This window comes from Crassostrea angulata, chromosome 8, assembly GCF_025612915.1.
Source record: "Crassostrea angulata isolate pt1a10 chromosome 8, ASM2561291v2, whole genome shotgun sequence".
NCBI lineage: Eukaryota > Metazoa > Mollusca > Bivalvia > Ostreida > Ostreidae > Magallana > Magallana angulata.
In genome coordinates, this window is record NC_069118.1 from 21,208,630 (window position 1) to 21,218,748 (window position 10,119).

Here is a 10,119-nt window from a genome sequence, read left to right on the forward strand (position 1 = left end):
TCGTATTCAGCATTTAAAATGGAAAAAAAGAATGGCCTAAGATTTTCAATTCTTTTATTCACTCAAGACCAGTTCACTGGTATTTGAGGCTCAAAATGAGTTTATACAAATGTACACAAACACAGTCAAAGATCACATGTACAGTAGGAGTAATAATGACGAAAGAAGGTTAAGTTTACAATACAATAAGTTGTTAAAGTTGGTTTCTGGAAGAACAGACTTTGAAAATTTTCTTAATAAATATTGACAAAATTAATGTTTTACTTTTTTAATCTTTTGTTTTTAAGATCTGTGTACAAACATAGAATTGTGAGCAAATCTCTGTATCTTGCTTATAATTCGAAGCTTAACACTCAAATATGGTTAGTAAATAGAATTCCTAAACAATTAAACACAAGAAACATGCACTATAACAAATAAAGAACACAATTTATTTTTTCGAAATGAATCATATATATACATGTATATACCTACATATTTCCATCAGCGATATCAAACTTTATTTAAACTGAATAATCTAGAGAAAATGCCGAAAATCTCAACAAAACCTATTGCATTAATCTACCATTACGCAAAAGATAATGCCGAATTACCGATAAAATGAATTGTATTTTAGTACTCTTTTGATACATCAGATTTTGCTTAATTTGCGCAGGTAAACAGTTAACTGTTTGATTTACCGAAGTCTCTGTTTGATTTGATACGTAAAAATCACGAAATACAGAAGATAGTTCCCAGGTTACAAAGCATAAATAATGAAAATGAAACGAAAATTAGAACAAGCTAACACCAACGTCGTGTGTGAAAACTGTCAACGCATTGAAATATTTAGCCTTAATTTACTTCACAAAATCGGCACCAATATATTTTGCATGTTTCAAAAAATTCCCTTCATACGCAAACTGTTGCATAACAAGCAAATTCATCATAGTCAGATCGACCCTTTTTCGTATAATGTCATGGCTGCTTTAAACAAAGAACCTCGTTTTAGAAGTATGAGTACGAGTCTTGGTAAAATGGGTATGCAAGCCCGGGCCGTGGCAAAATAAAAGCCGGGCAGATCGGCAATCGTCAATTCCAAATACGCACTATTTTGAAGCAATATTTATAGCGAATACAAATATACTGGTCCATCAAATATCCTGAAATTTTAATGAGATTGGCAGATTAATAACTGCCAATCTTTTGTTTTGCCCAGGCCAAGTCTTGCCTATCCATTTTACCGGATGCCGAACTCGAAGCTGAAACACGCCTTTCCTTTATTATTATTTTCGTAATAACTCAGATTTGAAACAGAATTAGCACTTAATGTTTGCAATTTATATTTTCCTTCCCATAAGGATAATTTATGCTCAACTACGTTGAATTGGAGTCCTTAGTTCGTGAGAAGAAGATTCTTAAAAATGCACCCCCTTTTTCTACAGTTTCAAGGTTTTCTCCACTTTGAATACAGATCGGACTTTTATTTCTGCAATTCATATTCGCCCTTCCATAAGGATGCTTTGTGCTAAATTTGGTTGAAATTGGATAAGCGGTTTTAGAGAAGAAGTTCAAAATGTAAAAGGTTTACAGACGGACGGACGGACGGACAGACAGACGGACGACGGACAAAATGTGATAAGAATAGCTCACTTGAGCTTTCAGCTCAGGTGAGCTAAAAAGTGCATGAATTTTATGTAAGTATGTTATTTCGTGAACGGTCATGATAAGACCATGGAACATTAACTGACCAGATTGGAAATAGATGGCTTACGACAATTTCACCTGTTACAGTCAACACATTTGTGTGTGCATACGGTCATTGAGATTGCGGCATTTTCTTGATTCCGGCAAAGCAACCCAGCCAACTCTAGTGCGGTCGTACTGCAGGGGTACTTCAGCGGCACGTCTTTGATGCCGGAGATGCGACAAGCGTTTGAATTTAACGAACTGCTGACAGAAACGAGCTATCTATTTATACTAAAAAAAAACCGGTACTATTTTCTTTTATGATAAGAATAAAATGAAAAACATCAAAATACATCATTTTAAAGATAAAATCGTTAAACTAAACACAATTGAGGAAGAAAAGATATTCGGCAATTGGGGACTGAACCCGGGTCGCCTGGGCACAAGTCCAACACTATAACGACTGAGCTACTCAGGAATTTGGAGTCCAAAATCACAAGAATGCGTGGATCGATTTTAAGACAGATTTCATATTCTGAAGTTATTTGAGCGTCTCTATCGAATAGTAACAAAAAATATGTTCAAAACAAAAAAATGAAAAAAATTAGGTTTTTCATTTCCTTCCGGTGACCGGAAGTGACGGCGGACGTTTGAATATACGAGAGACACTGCGGCTAAAGACTCCACCACTGAAAATTTGAAAGTCTAATCTTTGATACTTTTTTAGAAAATCCGTGAACAAGCAAAAAAATAACATCTTTAATATCTCGGGACCGGAAGTGACGACCAAAAATTTGATTGATTAATTTCTTACAAATGTTGTGCTCAGTAAGATCTGAAAGTTTCATGAAAATCGGCTGAAGCGTTTTGGAGAAAACGTCAAAGAAAAAAAATAATAATAATAGGGGAAAAGAAACAAAGCAATAACAATAAGGTCTTCGGTTGGAAACGGAAGACCTTAAAAAGGAAAGAAAACTGTTAGACTCTTAATAAGAGTAGAAAAACAACAATTATTTTCGACAAATATACTTTTTATCATATATTCAATAAATAAAATGAAGATTGAGTGTTTGCTATTCAAAATAATAATAAAACATTATTGTTAGAACATCTATTATGAAAAGATTTATTTTATTTTTCTATTATTGATTTTTTTTTCAATTAAAGTTCTTACAAGAGGCTCATGGGTCACATCGCTCACTGGAGGAACAATATATATTATAAAATCAGCTTAATGGAGTCATAACACAAACTATCTGGACAATAGTATAATACAATGAAGATCCTGTATTAATAAAAATCCATTCCTCCTGGATATTCTTACGATTATCATTTGTCCATTTTCTAACACTTTATCATAACCACATGTTTAGCATTGCATTTCTCAAAAAGATCCTAAACAATTGTCCATATACGAGATATAAGCCTACATCAAACTCCAAACCCCTTGTGAAGCTTAAAACTCGTCCATGGACGAAAGTCTAATCAGTAAAATGTGAAAATATATATAACATTTCAACTTTCGTGAATAATTAAAATACTTTCCTTTGTAAAATTGGATCTCCAGTATGGCCCCACCTTACATTTGAAGATTATAATTTGGACGAATATGAATCTACATTATCTGAGGCAAATAGTTTTTAGACGAAGAATTTTAACGATTTTCCCGATATATTCCTAGATGTTTTTTTTTTTTAGAAATTTACTCTACATATTCCTATCACAGGATGAATGGCCATCTTTAAGTTCTCTTTAAAGGTGGTTTAAAGATGCTTTAGGGTAGCTTAAAGATGGTCTTTAAGCCACTTTTGAGCTACCTTTAAGTTTCAATGTGGCTTAAAGGTGGCTCAAAGATGGCTGCTAGATCCTTAAAGGTGGTTTAAAGACTGTCTTTAAGCCACCTTTAGGCAACCTTTAAGGACAACTTATGGGTCCTTAATGTCTAAACTGCTTTAAGCCACCTTTAAGCCAAAAAATATTTTTTCAATATTTTGCTTAATTTACCGACAAAAATGTATTAACTTTATGACAATTAATCAGCTGTGATCAATGGACAAATATATATTCAACCTATATTTTTTTTTAAAAGCATAGCCATGCGTCTGGACAAAAAGCACACCTGTTGTGTATATCCTGTTTATTCTGTGTTAATTAGTTTTAGAGTTTTCTGAGGTATATCAAGCAGTAGATTTTGATTAGATATACTCAAATAAATAAAAGCATGTCTAGACACAGAAGGCAGTGAATTTGATTAAACAGGCTCACTGCTTAGTTAATAAATTTAAACCGGGTAGAATTCATAACTTATTGAAATTCAAGGAAGAAGATGAAACTATTTTATTTAAAAATGCATTGAAACTATTAGAATATCTGTTTTACGCATTATCCCGTTTTTCATGATCACGGCACCGTTCCAGCAAGTATAATTCTAATAATATTGATTATTATACATTTACAGCAGATCTAGAAAAACAAAAGAAATGATATATGTTTAAATATTTAATTGTATAATGATTTTTAAACTATCAATCCTATAACAAACCATATTACCAATTACCGGTGACGTATTTACTGCATGTGACAATTGCAATTAATGTATACATATACATGTATATACAATGATGTTACCGGCCGGGTATGTGACATATTTACCCTTATAAAAATATTTAAATAATTATCTCCCATTTATGACCACCGACACAGTAATTAATAAGCTTCTAGATTTTAAGATTAAACACATGTATCTTTAATTTGTAGACGTAACATTTTTAAAACCAAGAGTTAGGAAATATTATTTTGAGAATAAATTACAAATGTAAATAAACTTTCATTCACTGGACTTAACGTATACACGTAAATACTAAGATTGATTTCAACGCTCTTAGAAACCCTGACGAGCACCTGGGCACACGACACACCTGTTGTGTATATATTGTATATTCTGCGTTAGTTCCAGGGGTTTTCTTAAATTGGACAAACAATAGACTTTTATTAGATATACACACACGAACAAAAGTATGTTTAGACAAACAAAGCAGTAATATCCCGCCCGATTTAACAAAGGGAGTTGAGAGTCTTTTCATCTATATGTATATAGCAGATCTAGAATTAGACCTAGAAATAATTAAAATTGAAAAATAAAATATATGTCTTAAACCGATTCTTAAATTAAATCATGCATCATTCTTTCATTTCTTAAATTTTGTTTAATGACTGGATAAACCTGAAATTTAAAAGAAAAAAAATAAAGAATTTTGGATAAACCTGAAATTTAAAAGAAAAAAATAAAGAATTTAATAACGACAAGCTGTCCATTAGAGCGGTGTTGATAATAGCGATCTGTGTTCAATGAAGCGTCTTTGTGATTACACAAGCAAAACTTAGGTGTAAATACCTGTTCCTGCATGGTGTGTGTTGACAATTCAAACCGCCTGGAACAACCCTCCCCCCTTTCCTTGGAATTGTTTTCATTATTCGGATCACCCCTCCCATCCCTATAAAAGAGCTTTTGCATTTAATTTATGTATTTAAAACGAATCAGTTCAGTTTGTTCAAACTTGACTTAAAGGGAACTTCAAGATGGTGTAAAGACAACTTAAAGGGAGCTAAAATGCTACCCAAAGATGCTTAAAGGTGGCCTAAAGGTGGCTTAAAGGTGACTTAAAGAATTTTGGACATTATGAACCTACAAGCTCAGCCTAAATGTGACTTCATGGTGGCTTAAAGATTGTATATCCTTTAAGCCACTTTTACGCCACCTTTAAGCCACCTTTAAGGACTTGCTTAAAGATTGTTTTTCGCCCTGTGTATTTAAAAGTTCGACCTGCAATCGTGGTCCAACCCTACTTCGGGGGTCATGATTTTCACAATCCTAAATTTTCAATACTTTAGGATGCTTCCACACATGTTTCAGCTCTCCTGGCTGATTAGATTTTGAAAAGATGATTTTTTAAAATTTTACTCTATATATTCCTATGTAAAAAATTACCTAACCCCTCACATTGTGGCCCCACCATATTCCCGGGGATTATGATTTGGACATACCTGAATTTACAGTACCTAAAGCTGCTTCCAAATTTCAGTTCGCCATGCTGTTTAGGTTCTGAGAAGAAGATTTTTGGAGATTTAATCTATATATTCCTATGTAAAATTTCAACCCCAATTGTTGTCCAAATCTACCCGGGGGGGGGGGGGGGCACGATTTTCACAAGTGTTAATCTACACTACCTGAGGATACATTCCGATGTAAAAGTTCAAAATACTCTAATGTGACCCACCCTACCACTGGGGGTCAAGATTTTCACAAGTCAAAATTGACGTTACATTAGGGTGCATCCACACGTTTCAGCTTTCCTGGCTGATTTGTTTCTGAGAAAAAGAGTTTTAAAGATTTATATATACAGTACCGATCAAACTCAACCTAACATCAAAGTAAACCCCAACTAAATTTCGGGTTTACCTTAAGGGTTTACTTTGGGTTTACTTGGAAATTTCTTTTATGATCACCTGTACACACTGAAGTGGGAAGTAGATTTGTCTTTTATCTTACCATCTTGCTGCATGTAATTCTTGCCCCTTGTATATTACGAATACACAGTTAGCTTCTGGTTTCAGGGGTAAACTTCTGACTGAGTTTACTATAATGGTGTCCACTCTCGGTTTACTTTGAATTTACTCTGGTTCACTCTAGTAAACCCATGGTAAACCCAGAGTAAACCTAAAGTAAATCCAGGGTTTTCGTTGGGGTTTACTTTTTGTAAGGTTGGATCGGATCGGTACTGTATTCCTATGTCAAAATTTAAATTTTCCCATTGTAGCCCCCACCTTCCACAAGTTTGGATCTACACCACTTAGAATACTTGCACACAAGTTTCAGCTTTTTAGACTGATTTTTTCCTTGGAATTTTTATCAGATTAACTCTACAGATTCCGATGTAAAAGTTTAAAACATCATATTGTGGCCCCACCCTACCACTGGGGGTCAAGATTTTCACAACTCTAAATTTACGTTACCTAAGGATGCTTCCACATCAGTTTCAGCTTTCCTGGCTGATTATATTTGAGAAGAAGATTTTGAAAACACTATTCTATATACAGTACCGATCAAACCAAACGTAACATCAAAGTAAACCTCAGCTAAACTTCGGGTTTACTTTTGGGGTTTACTCTGGGTTTACTTTTTAAAAGGTGACCTAAAGTCAAAAGGTGAGTTAAAGTCAACAACGCTTGGCATCCTCAAGTGTGAAATACGTAGACATGGAGCCAGTAAATTGAAGTAAAAAACTACTCGAAATGACGAACTACTAAAAACAAAAAAAAAATTCGGAACAAAAAGTCCCTTATTTAAGAAATAGTACAATACAAAAAAATGAATTATTGTGACAATTTCTTCTCTTTTTTTTATTTTTTTCATAATATAGTGATGATAAATGTAAAACTTAGAATATGGTTATTTTTTTTTTTCATTTTTGAAAGCAGAGCCCTGGCTGTGGGCAGGCAAATCGCCAATGATACTATGAATAGCAATTCAAAATTAAACCAAAAAACCGAGCAGCGTCAAAGTAAAAGCTTTCACAATACCAAATAGTTACACAGCGAGCCACGTTTTGTCAAATCAATTGTTTTTTTTATTTGTTTGCAAATAAATTTAGCCTTGAATTTTCTTCCTTTCTTATTCATTACGTGTTTTTTAAAACAAGACTATGCGTTTTGGGCACACATACAATGCACATGAATTTCCATGAACTACTTTTCAAAGCATTGGTGTTTGGTTGCACATAGAAGTAATGAAGGGAAGGGGGTTGATTTTATAACGCTTGTTTCAAATTTCAATACTACTGTTGACTGTCTTCTACTAGACAGACATATTTTTATTTATAGCCGCTAACAAACAAAAATCGGTCGCTCTCTGGCGCATTTTCTGACATTAAAAGCATGAGAGAGAGAGAGAGAGAGAGAGAGAGAGAGAGAGAGATTGCCAGTTTTTAATACTAGGCTTTCAGTACTACTTCAGTACATTGATTAAATCATAGTACTAGTTTGACCAACAAACCCCTGAACGAGGATGATCTGACGTTTAATTTGTTGACCATTCAGCCTCTATGAACAAAAAATGTGTACTACAGCTAATAGCTACAGCAAAAGATTAGAATTAAATTTCTTTTCTTTATAGTAAAAAAATTATGTGCCAATCCAGAGTCTTTTCCATAGGAATGGCGTCTAAGGGATACTTCCGATTGCAAGAGAGGAAGAGTAGGAGATTCAGAGTACAATTTTTGGCAAATTTTATATCTAGATAAATGTATGAAGTTCCAAGACCCCCACCTCTTCTAAATGTGTACAGGAGCATTGGTAAAGAACAGTTTGACTCACTCTAGGTTTTGACCATTGAACATGTGACCGATTGTGTAGTTATAATTTAATGTTTGGCATTATTTGGTCTTAAACAGTAAACTAATTTTAAATCATCTTGCTCTGTTAATGTGAATTCATAACATTGAGTTTTAATATAGATCATTCAAGTATGTAACATTGATTCACTAGCACACTTTTAATTTTAAAAAAGGCATTTTATATAAAGGGCAATCAATTATAAGACTTTGCTCTAAACCTACCACATATATTTTTGGAGGTGCTTTTGGTAGGTTTTGAATTTCTAATCAAACAATATGCATATTACATTATGATTTGTGATGACAAATTTTGGTGAACATGTAATAGCATGGTTTGAATTGTCTAATAAATCACCTATGATTTTGATCCAATGGGATGTCTTCTTATAAAATCCGGTCCAGTAGAAATTTGTTGATTCATTTTTCCACACCGTTAGTGACTGTTTATTTTCTCTGCATATTGTTTGTGCTTCAAACCATGTAACAGCTCGTAATTGAGAAATTCCTAGAAGATACCAGTAATAAATAATGAATTACTAAAACGTATTAAAATCATAATTGTTCCTCTATTTACCAAATCATAAACAAAACTTTCATCCTCACCTGTGTGAAGGAATAGAGATCGTAATAGCCACCATACAGATATCATGACAAAAGCTTAACACCTGAAACAAAGCAAGAATATTTTTGAGTGAAGTAATATGATAAGAAGACAGTTTAGCAAATCTCCAAACAAATAATTAACCAGAACTTATGTAGATAAGCCCTTGATTTTATTGTTCGTCGGACTGTTAATGACTGTCAGTAAGCATGTGTGATAGAATTTTAGGTATAAGATGACTTCGATTTATTATTCATACATCGATTAATAGAAGGACTTCACCTGATAGATTTTATCAAAGGCTTTTATTATCCAACATTTTATCATTCCTTTTTTCTGTCCAAAATACAATGTAAGAACATTGCGATCCCTTATCTATTTTATTGAGTTTTAAGCGGCAATTGTAGTATAGGATGAATTTTTATTCAAACATATTATGCTATAATGGATATACTTTAAAAACATTCACATGAACAAAATAATACCATTTTGAAGGATAAAGCAGCATTGTAAACTGATATATAATCTATGGTGAGTTACACAAAGTCGAAAGCGCATGTGTCATATAAGTGTAAGCTAAAACCCGATTGCAATTGCTTGATTTAAAATTGATTCAGTCGTAACATTTTCATTCAATTACTCATACAAACTGATGAAATGTCTCTTGACAAACAAGTCATAGTGTAGGGAAATGCTAAAGTTATAATATAATCATGCTCGCCTCGACATCTGGACGAAAATTTACAAAGGGTGAAAACGCACCAATCACGCGAAACCCTATTCAGGAAATTCTTATATGACAATGCACGTAAAAGAATTTAAATGTATATATCATTTCATTCATTAAATATCAATTCAATGATTTTGAAAACAACTACTTTGTCTACACATACATACCGGTTGGCTCAACAACAACGTTCATACATGTCAATTAACAATTGAACCGACCAGATTTTAGTGATTATTGTATCTGATAACAGAAATTATTTAGGGTTGATGTTTTTGACCGTTCAAAAACGAAAGGAAGTGAAATAGATGTTCTTCTCTTTTTAACAAACGGTCTAAGCTGCCAACATCATTATTATTTGCTATTTATATTTACATTGATTGACAGTCATTGTTTGATTGGAGTTTGGTAGACTGCAGAAAGATTATAGCAACGTACCTGTTAAACATCACTTCCATATGAGTAATTGTAGTTGATTTCTGTGTGCTTAATACTTCCTTGTCGGTTCAGCAATAGAGATTTTACAGGTAGCATATTTAAATTGCGACCCTATTTATAGCTGTCAACATGTTGTATGGTACAAACGGCATGTTTTCCACAAAACTATCTGTATCCTCTGAATGATAACAGAAGGGTAAGGAAAGGTGACTTATGTCATAATTATATTCATTACCCATTTATTGGACATTTAGTTATCTTCCATTTTACAGAATGGCATACAGGCCGTCTTT